At 39.8% G+C, this 10,146-nt stretch overlaps 1 pseudogene across 1 annotated transcript; it reads right to left on the reverse strand.

Annotated features, from left to right (window-relative positions):
- Nucleotides 1-9,117: 9,117 nt before the first annotated feature.
- On the reverse strand, nt 9,118-10,146 carry LOC143574655 (chlorophyll a-b binding protein 36, chloroplastic-like; annotated as a pseudogene). Its single transcript, XR_013142635.1, has 2 exons — nt 9,981-10,146; nt 9,118-9,784 (listed from the first exon to the last, which is right to left on the reverse strand). The product of XR_013142635.1 is annotated as a chlorophyll a-b binding protein 36, chloroplastic-like (transcript).

Genomic DNA, 10,146 nt, shown 5'->3' on the forward strand with positions numbered 1-10,146 from the left:
ACAGTTTCACCATTAGCCAATTCAACTGAAAAATCTTCTTTTAAGTCATCGCGCGGTCGCGCAAGCTTCTGTTCGAAGGCGCGAGAAATAAAACTTCGATCGGCGCCAGTATCAAAAAGTACAGAAGCATAAAATCCGTTAAGCAAAAATGTACCATTAACTACGTCATTATTCGCTTGCGCTTGGTGCGCGGTTATATTAAAAGCTCGTCCACGCGTCACTTGGTTTGAAATCTGGTTCACCGGATTCGCTTGTGTGATTTGCACTTGTAGTCTCGGGCACGCGTTCCGGAAATGACTGGGATCACCGCAGTTAAAGCACGTTCTGGGTCGTGGGTTTTGGTATGTTGGTTGTGGGTTCTGCGGGTAAACTGGTGGTGTTGGCGCAATTGGATTGGCGGGAGGGACTCTACAGAACTCAGCAGAGTGACCAACGCGGCCACATCGGTTACATTGACGACACGGGGTTTGGGTTGGGTGGTGAAGTCTACAGGTTGGGCAAAAGGGTTGATTTCCTGTGTAAGGTTTCTTAGGTGGCGGGGCAGGGAGTGCGGGATTGGTTAGGGCATAGTTATGGACTACAGGAGGTGTTGGGTAGGTTGACAGTGGGTTAGGCGCATAAACTGGAGGTTGATAAATGGGTTGTTGGATAATGGGCGGGTTGGTAAGCGCATAGGCCTTGCGCCTGCGCTTGAGGTTGTTACGGTTTGAGGGTTCTGGTTTGGTTTCTGTTGGTTCAGGGGCAGTCTTGGTGAGTTTGGTCTTCTCAGTTCCCCGCAGGAACAGGGTTCCTGCTCTGACATGGTTGTCGCTGAGCACAGCGGCCAACTCAATGGCGTCAGAGAGGGTAACTGGGTTTCTGGCCCATACAGAATCTTGAATTTCCATGGGGAGACCCCCAAGGAATTTCTCTATGGCTCGGCGGGAAGGGGTAACAAGGTGAGGGACAAGCAGGCTTAGTTCATGGAAGCGCGTCGCGTACTCGCGCGCTTCACCGCTGTATTGCTTAAGATTCCAAAATTCCTCCTCCAGGCGCTTAATTTCGTTGGGAGGGCAGAATTCTCGCGTAAGAATTTCCTTGAATTCCTCCCATGTCATGCTAGAAGCAGCTTCTGCGCCACGCGCATGAGCTACTCCATTCCACCATGTAAGCGCTCTGGATTCCAGGACACTGGAAGCATATAGGGTTCGTCTGTCTGAGGGGCATTGGGTGTGAAGGAAAGTGTTTTCTATTTTCTCAAGCCACTGGAGCATCACGGTGGCTCCTTCAAGACCTGTGAACTTTGGAGGGTTACCCGCGTTAAAGGACTTAATGTTATAACTCGAGGTGTTGGTATTGTTTTGGCTCAAAGCTTGGGCTATTGCGGCGGCCATTTCCTGGGAACGTTGCTGTCTACGCATGCGCGAGGCTTCTCTTCTCTGAAATCGGCGAGATAGCGGAGGCATTCTATAAAAATTTTAATTTTAGTTAATATCTTGGTTTTAGCGCAAAGTTTTAATCTTATAAAGCTTGGTTTCACGGAGTCAGTTACAGTCAACAGTTAAAGTAAAATAAATGATCCTAAATGCAGACTTAATAAAGGTAACAAATTCGAATCAAGAATCGACAATTCATGTATCACCATGACTTTCCGAATTCCCAATTTAAAATATACGAGCAAACGAGCATTGGAGATTGACGATTCATGTATCACCATGACTTTTCAATCCTCAATATAAAATACACAAGAAAATGAGTATTGGAGGTTGACAATTCATGTATCACCATGACTTTTCAAGTCTCCAACCTCAGAACATAATCGTAAATGGAAATTGAAAATCAACTATTCATGTATCACCATGACTTTTCGGATTTTCAATCCCAACAAACGAATATGTAAGTAAAATCAATAAAAATCGAAATTCACAAAAATCGAAATATCGCGGAATAAAATCATATACTGCGCAAGCGCGAGCATATTCATAAATAACGAGTAATTAACAATAAGCGCGCAAACATGAGATTTCTCTCATGCACGAGAAGGGACTCTTAGGTATTCTAGGCCGTTACGTCTAACCACCTATCCTAAAGTCAACGAGCTCTGATACCAATCTGTAACACCCCGACCAAAGGCGGATTATACATCGGGGCGCCACATATTGCTTCATTACTCGCGACACTATTGGTGTCAATATTTATTAATACACATTTTATCGCGCACGCGCAGCGGGGAAAATAAAGAACATAAATCAAACATAAATCAATATATTATAAATTATAACATTCAAACAACATTAACTTGTCTTGATACATTTTAATTCTAGGTCCAAAAGTAAAAACGTCCTACGTGTCCACAAGCTCCAAAACAGCTACTGCAAACCTGAACATGTGTTAAAATAAACGTCAAACACTTGCGTGTTGGTGAGAAATCAAGTTTAATACAATACATAGATAGCCATAAATCTGCGCGCAACACGTGTATGTCTGGTGTTTAACAAGGGTGCAATCAGATTGTGATCAAGCCTAGATAGATCATAGCTCATAGTTCATAGTTCAATCCGTGCTCCCAATTGAGCACAAAAACGAGAAAACATCTGTGCAAGTGTAAACAAAGAAAACCGTAAACGATAGGTCTCCCGTGTTCATCTAATGGATCCATGAAAACTGCGGAATAGGCCAAACAAAGCGGTTAATGATACACACATACAAATAAACAGCCAAGTAAACGTCCTCAACACATGGGATACTGCGCGACTAAAGCTCATAAACAAGTTTAAGACTCTAAGTTTGTATGAACACATGAACATCCCAAAACGTTAAAAGCAAAAAGGGATTAGGTACGAGATTACTCACTTGATAAAGATGCGATGATAGATAAAGCAAGAACCAACTTTAAACAAGCACAAGTTAACCTATAAATAAGATTATTGTTTTAATGATTTGTTTTAAGTCTTGATTATAAGTTAGCATAATTAATAAGTTATTATATATAATATATTACCGGAAAACAAGGCAGAGGAGAGGAGAAAACGGAGGCAAGAGAGGAGGGAGGCGGCTGAAGAACAACGGCAGAGAGCAAAAAGGGAGGAAGAGAATAAGTGTAGTGTGTGAAGTGTTAAGAAAATAGTACTATATATAGGCAAACCCTAGGGGACACAAACCCTAGAAAAGATCTCCAAAAGTAAAAGAAAAGATATCAACAGTAAAAAGTTCTGAAAAGTAAAGATATCAAAAGATATGGTAGCAGGGAAAAAGAGAAAAAGGCTGACAGGATTCAGAAAAAGGCATGGGAGAGGACAGATAAAGTTACTGGTTAAAGCATGGCAAAAGCAGATCTCAAAAGATAATGTCAGTCACTTTTTCTACCAACCAATGGGGTTGGTACGCATGCTGCGCCGAAAGTAACCATTCAGACATTAGATAGGTTAGGTCAACAGCTCAGAAGAAAAGACATTTACAAAAGCAAACGGCTAGAAAGGGTAAAGCGCGGGAAGGCTGAGTGCGCGAGCGCGAAGGCTGGCACAACAATCCTTAGCGCACTGCGGGAAGAATCACAAATCCTTAGCGTGCTGCGTGAAGAACTAGAATTCAAAGCGCATTGCGGGAAGAACATACATTCTTAGCGCATTGCGGGAAGAACATGCATTCTTAGCGCGCTGCGAGAAGAGTTCTCTTCACGCATCGCAGGAACAAGATGTCTTCACGCAGGCTTCCATGTAAGGAGTCTGGCGCGTGGAGCTGCAGACATACTTAGGCGGGAAGAACCAAAGGACAAGCAAAGAGTTAGAAGAGGGAAACAAGGCGTAAGGGCGGGACGGCGACAAGAGGGAAAAGAAGGCGGAAAGAGAGAAGGAAGAGGGAGGGGACGGCGGAAAGAAAGAGAGAGAAAGAGGCGGGAAGGAAATATATATTATTATTAAAAATAAAATATAAGTATAAATAAATATTAAATCATAAAAGAAAGAGATCGGGTCAGAGAAACGGGTACCTGGGTCGGGTCGGATCGGGTCAGATGTCACAGCGACTGTCACACCCCAACCTAAGACAGAAATGTTGGGGTGTGATCCGATTGCTCACGGCTCGAAGATACTATCATATATAATATGTAACAATATCTAATTAATTATTTTATTGAAAGAATACACACAATATCCAGGTATAGCAAACAATATAAGTATATGAATGTAAGCTCAAATAATATTTTCTTGTTTATATCCTAAGGTCTTATCTACGTGTCCAAACTTCAATCTTCAATACAAGCAACCTGCATATGCGTAGAAAATGGAGTTTTGTCAACAAACATGTTGAGTGAGTTTATCACCAATTTTTGACACAAAAAATAATGTTAATATAATAAATAAGAGAAATAAGCAAAACGTAATAAATGCGGTAATGAAATCAAACCATGAGCAAATAATAATAAGACCGTTGCCAAGCGAATCGGGCGGTGGTCAATAAGAACCTTCCACAGGGGGATATGTCAAACGAATGCACATAAACAAGCACATAACAAGTATATTTGATTAATCACACATAATTACACGTTTGCTATTTTATTTATATATATGTATATATAGTATGATATACGCATATGTCACCAAAACGTTTTAGAAAACTGAGTAAAATAGGGAAATGATAAAACTCACCTTAGATTAAAGGCAAGTGATTAATAATTAAGATAAACGAACTAAAGATTAAGCGAGTCGTCCACTACGCGTCGAACGAGATTAATGATCAGAACCTAAAACTTTGAGATACGATAATATAAGTAAAAATGAACTTAATGCCGCTGGAATCAATCCAAACGGACATCTAGAATTCCGGTTATGTTATATTTAAGATTTAAGTGAGATGGTACTGACCAGAATCCGAACAGCGAGTCGGAAGTCGGGATTTGGTCAGTAGCCTTAAAATTTCATTACGAGAATAAAAGTACTCTGGACCGAACGTTGAATCCAACCAGAAGTATGAGAAAATGTAAAGTCAAAGTTATTGCCTATTTTGCCCTTAAACGGGTTTGACTCGAATTGTCCCGCCAATACTCCTCAATATCAGAAATTGATTGAGGGTTATCGAGAAGTGAGTATAAATGAACGTTTGTTCAGTTAACAACTTACCCGGATGGTGTTTGTATTAGCAAGAAATCGAGGTCAAAGGCTTAAAGAATGTCAAAGTCAACTGCAGCTAACGAATCTTCACTTTAAACGAGCAAAACGAGCAAGAAAACGTCAGTTGAGGGTAGGTGACGGCTGGGAATGCTTAGTTGCAGTCAACTTTAGGGTTTGGAGTTATGATGTGTTTATATAAGGGTTTAATCAACTTGTTGGACAAGAAACGGGTTGATTTTGGTAACCGAATCATACAATTAAGAACGAAATCGGGTCTTTAAATCATCGATATATTAACCAAATTACTGAGTATGAACATAGGCATCATTACACACTAAATAACTTGTGGCTCAAATTTCGTGATTTTTAGCATTAAACGAAGATCTTAAACGAATTTGGCTGATCTGGTTGCATCTTCGCGCCGTGTGAACGTGCAACTTCACCAGACTTTCAACTTTTGACAGTTTTAGTCCCTGTAGTTTCAAAAACGCATTTTTAAGTCATTTTAAGCGATTTTAAGATATTCTAAGGGCTATTTGGCACTAATGGAAGTTAAGAAATTATAAACTAAGGTAAAAATAATTATTCCACTAATAAATGCATAATTTTATTATTAAGAAATATCCGAATAATGTTCGTAACCTGATAAACAAATACAAATATGAGTACGGAAAACCCGAAATGTTACAGCGACTGCGGCGGCGACGGTAGCGTTCGTGGTGGCGGTTAGGTGGTGGTGGTGGCGATGGTAGGGGCGGTGGTTGTTGTTGTTAAGTGGTGGTGTCGTTGAGAAAGTATGGTGAAGGAGGAATTGACTGAAAAAAGAAAGAAGGGAGGGTGTGAATGAATGGTTTTGATGAAATGGGATTCCATATGTAACGGATGATTTCATTACATTGATCAACCAAACATCACTTTTTTTATTCCCACGCAATAAATCACTCCATTCCACTTGTCACTGCTGCATACCAAACGCTACCTAACTATCAATATTGAGTAAGACATATAAATAAACTTTACATATTTGAATTGAATCATATTAGGAAATCTTAAATATATATAAACGAAACCTTTAAAGTTCTCTGGTTGCTCCCAACCTCCCCTCAAGTCACCACCAGATTGCTTTATTTGTAAATGGAAGTTTCTCATGCATTTGACCTGAATTCACAGGTATGGGTCTCACCAAACCCAGATAGCCCTTAAACAGGTTATAACATCTCATTAAATTAAAAATTAATCTCACCAAATATTTGATATGGAAATCCTATAAAATAGGAATATACTAGAAATTAATATCCGATTTTTTTAAAGATATTTGACAGAATTACAGAAATTGTCCTTTATATTTCACCCAAATTTCACTCGTTGTCCCTGATCTTTAAAATTGATCTTTTTTGTCTTTTACGTTTCAAAATCCAACAACGTTTGTCCTTTTCGCCTAACCTGGTTAGATTTTCTATTTAAGTCAGGTCATGTGCCCTGCACATAAGGGAAAATTCGTCTTTTTATCCATTTATTTAAAAAACATTTTAATTAATTAAAATTCCTCTACTGCCACCAAGCTTCATCTCCGGCGAGCTCACCGCCACCGTCTTCTCCGACGACGAAAATCACCACCACAGCCACTGGAAAACCACCAACACCACAGCTGACCCGTAGCTACCACCGAACAAATGATATGTTTATGTAATTGCTTGCTTGCTAACACCTCTTTTTCTTTCTTTCTTTCTTTCTTTCGCAGTCTGCTACCGGAGTGAGTTCATCTAACTTACAAATAAATGGGTAACAATTTCATTCTATTATATTCTATTTTTTGCTTATCAATCATAATTACAAACAAATATCATACTAATCCTTTGCCACCAACAGATCCAGAACTCACCCCGTTGTATTCAAGCTCAAAATTCGCGTAATGTGATAACAATTTGAAATCCATACTTTAGGGCTATTTATCAGAAAAAAAGGAGCAAGTAGATTTGTATATCACCTACCTCGGATGGTGCCCGATTAGATGATTGTAGTTTTACCGGAGTTATACACGTCGGCGGCGGATCAAACAGCAAACAAGAGGAAACGATTGAGTGACGAAACAGAGAGTAGCGATTGTGGTGTTCTTCAAATATTGGTGGCGAACACGAATCCAATTCCGACGGGTTAATAAAATGGTTTATCCGGCGGTGGTTTGGCCAACGGGTTCAGCAGCTGGTGAAGGTGGAATTGGAAGCGATTGGAAGAGGGTGCTAGGCTGATTGCAGCAGGTCCGGTGGTGGCGATGCTAGAGTTAGTGGGGTGGGGAGCAGGTCCGGTCTGTGGTAGTTTCGGTTGCGGTGGTATTTAAGTTGTGGTGGCTGTTTCATGGTGATGGTGGCGGTAGATTAACGATGGTGGTTGCGAAGATGATTGTTGCAGAGTGTTTGGTGCGTGAAGGTATATTTGTTTTTAACATATCTCCATTTTTTTTCATCACAATCGAAGTTTTATATAATTTACTATAAAACGATTACAATAAAGTGGCAGGCAAACGGGCAACAAGCTGTGCCGCAAAATACATGGTATAGGTGGTTTGATGGTGGTTGTGGGTCAGCTGTGGTGTTGGTGGTTTTCCGGTGGCTATGGTGGTGATTTTCGTCGTTGGAGAAGACGGTGGCGGTGGGCTCGCCGGAGATGAAGCTTGGTGGCTGTGGAGGAATTTTAATTAATTAAAATGTTTTTTTAAATAAATGGATAAAAAGATGAATTTTCCCTCATGTGCAGGGCACATGACCTAACTTAACAAGAAAATCTAACCGGGTTAGGCGAAAAGGACAAACGCTGTTGGATTTGAAACATAAAGGATAAAAAAATCAATTTTAAAGATCAGGGACAACGAGAGAAATTTTGGTGAAAGATAAAGAACAATTTCTGTAATTCTGTCAAGATATTACATATAATTAAGAAACAATTTTATAGTAAAAGAAATAAGCGGGTCATGGGTCTCATCAAATCCAAATAGTTTTTAAACCAGGTTATAACATCTCATTTATTTATGAAACTATTTCATCATCAAACCTTAAATATATTATTAATTTACTTACAATAAATAAAATTAAAATATAAAAAATATAGGAATATTTGTTTTTAATGATCCTAACTGTTGACTTTTGGTCACTGCTGGTCCCAACTAATGAATTGCTCTTCATGGTCCCAACTTTTAAAGTATTTGTTTCTAATGGTCCGCGACTAACAGAATCCTAACGCCGTTAGTTTCAGGTCGCGGAAAAACAGTTTTGGCTGAAAAATTCAAATTTATTGCCGGAAAACACCACCTGAACACCGCAACCACTGCCAATTGACTCTCCGTTAACCAACTACCACCACTTGAGCACCATCAACTGATTCCGAAGATGGTTCTAGAGTTTTTGGCGACTTTAATAATTGGGGCTTTTACTAGAAAAAGTTTCCTAAAGGTCTGATACGAAGTTACCAAGATGTTTGGGACGAAAATGTTGAGTTTTTGGGGGGGAAATTGAGTTTTCCGGCCAAAACCGTTTTTCCAGCGACCTGGAACTAACTATGTTAGAATTCTGTTAGTTATTGACCGTTACAAACAAATACTTTAAAAGTTGGGACCATCAGTACCTAATTCATTAGTTAGGACCAATAGTAACCAAAAGACAATAGTTAAGATCATTAAAAATCATATACCAAAAATATATAAATATTAGAAACAAATCCACTTAATATTGAGAGATAAAACCAAGTAGTAATATAATTTGGAGAATTATATGTCATTCAACTCGTAGAAGTAAAAGAAATATACCTGATAACTTAAGAAATTCCAAACTTTCAGTTTTAATAAAAAAAAATGCATGAATGAAATGAAATGTTAGATTCCATTTATCAAATTGTTTATCCAAATTGGCAATCCACGAAATAGTGTTTGATTAATCTCATAAACCATCACGTTGCAACTAATATTTTAGAAACAAAAATAAGAATATAACTAAAATAGCCAGAAACTTGTAATATTACTTCATAACCACTCTCAAATTTACAATCATTCAACTCACTTTCCGGGCACAAAGTTAGTAGCATAAGCCCAAGCGTTATTAGCCACTGGGTCACTAAGATGGTCAAACAAGTTCTCGATCGGGCCTTTTCCGGTAACAATAGCCTGAACGAAGAACCCGAACATCGAAAACATAGCCAACCGACCATTCTTAAGCTCCTTAACCTTCAACTCAGCAAACGCTTCTGGGTCATCAGCCAACCCAAGCGGGTCAAAAGACCCACCTGGGTATACCTTGTCAAGCCCTTCACCGAGCGGGCCCCCACCAACACGGTACCCTTCAATAAGGCCCATGAGAACAACCTAGGAAGCCCAAATAGCTAAAATGCTTTGGGCATGGATCAAGTTCGGGTTCCCGAGGTAGTCGAGCCCGCCTTCGGAGAAAATCTGGGAACCCGCCTTGAACCAGACGGCTTCACCGAATTTCACACCGTTCTTGGAAAGAATCTCGGGCAAAACGCACCCGAGTGCGCCGAGCATGGCCCACCGAGAGTGGATCACCTCGAGCTCACGGTTCTTGGCGAATGTCTCGGGGTCAGCTGATAATCCAGCAGTGTCCCACCCGTAGTCACCCGGGAATTCACCTGTTAGGTATGATGGGGTTTGCTCAGAGAATGGGCCCAAGTATTTGGGGCGGTCAGGACCGTACCTATTAAACCAATAACAATTTTAGTTAATTTACTAGTAAAAAAAATTAAAAATTATAAATCTCAAAAATAAAAAAATAAAACGCTTAATTTAATTTATATTATAAAACCTTATTAAGAAGCGGTACATATTTTTTTTAATAGTGGATGTTAAGCCTACTCTATTTTACACGATATACTATTAATAAAATATTTTACCAAATGCTTTGTGGTGCACTTTTGACGGTTCTTCGCATGGTGTAGCGGCCGCCATTAAAGCTTCCGGTCTTCCTAAGAAGCTCGTTTTGTGGCTTCAACGCCGCCTGGCCGGCAAAAGCTGACTGTTGGATCGCCGAGGTTGCCATTGGTGTAATGGGAGTGTGAT

This window comes from Bidens hawaiensis, unplaced genomic scaffold (genome assembly GCF_021521415.1).
Source record: "Bidens hawaiensis isolate Kalapana, Puna unplaced genomic scaffold, B.hawaiensis_p1.1 tig00027074_1, whole genome shotgun sequence".
Lineage (NCBI taxonomy): Eukaryota > Viridiplantae > Streptophyta > Magnoliopsida > Asterales > Asteraceae > Bidens > Bidens hawaiensis.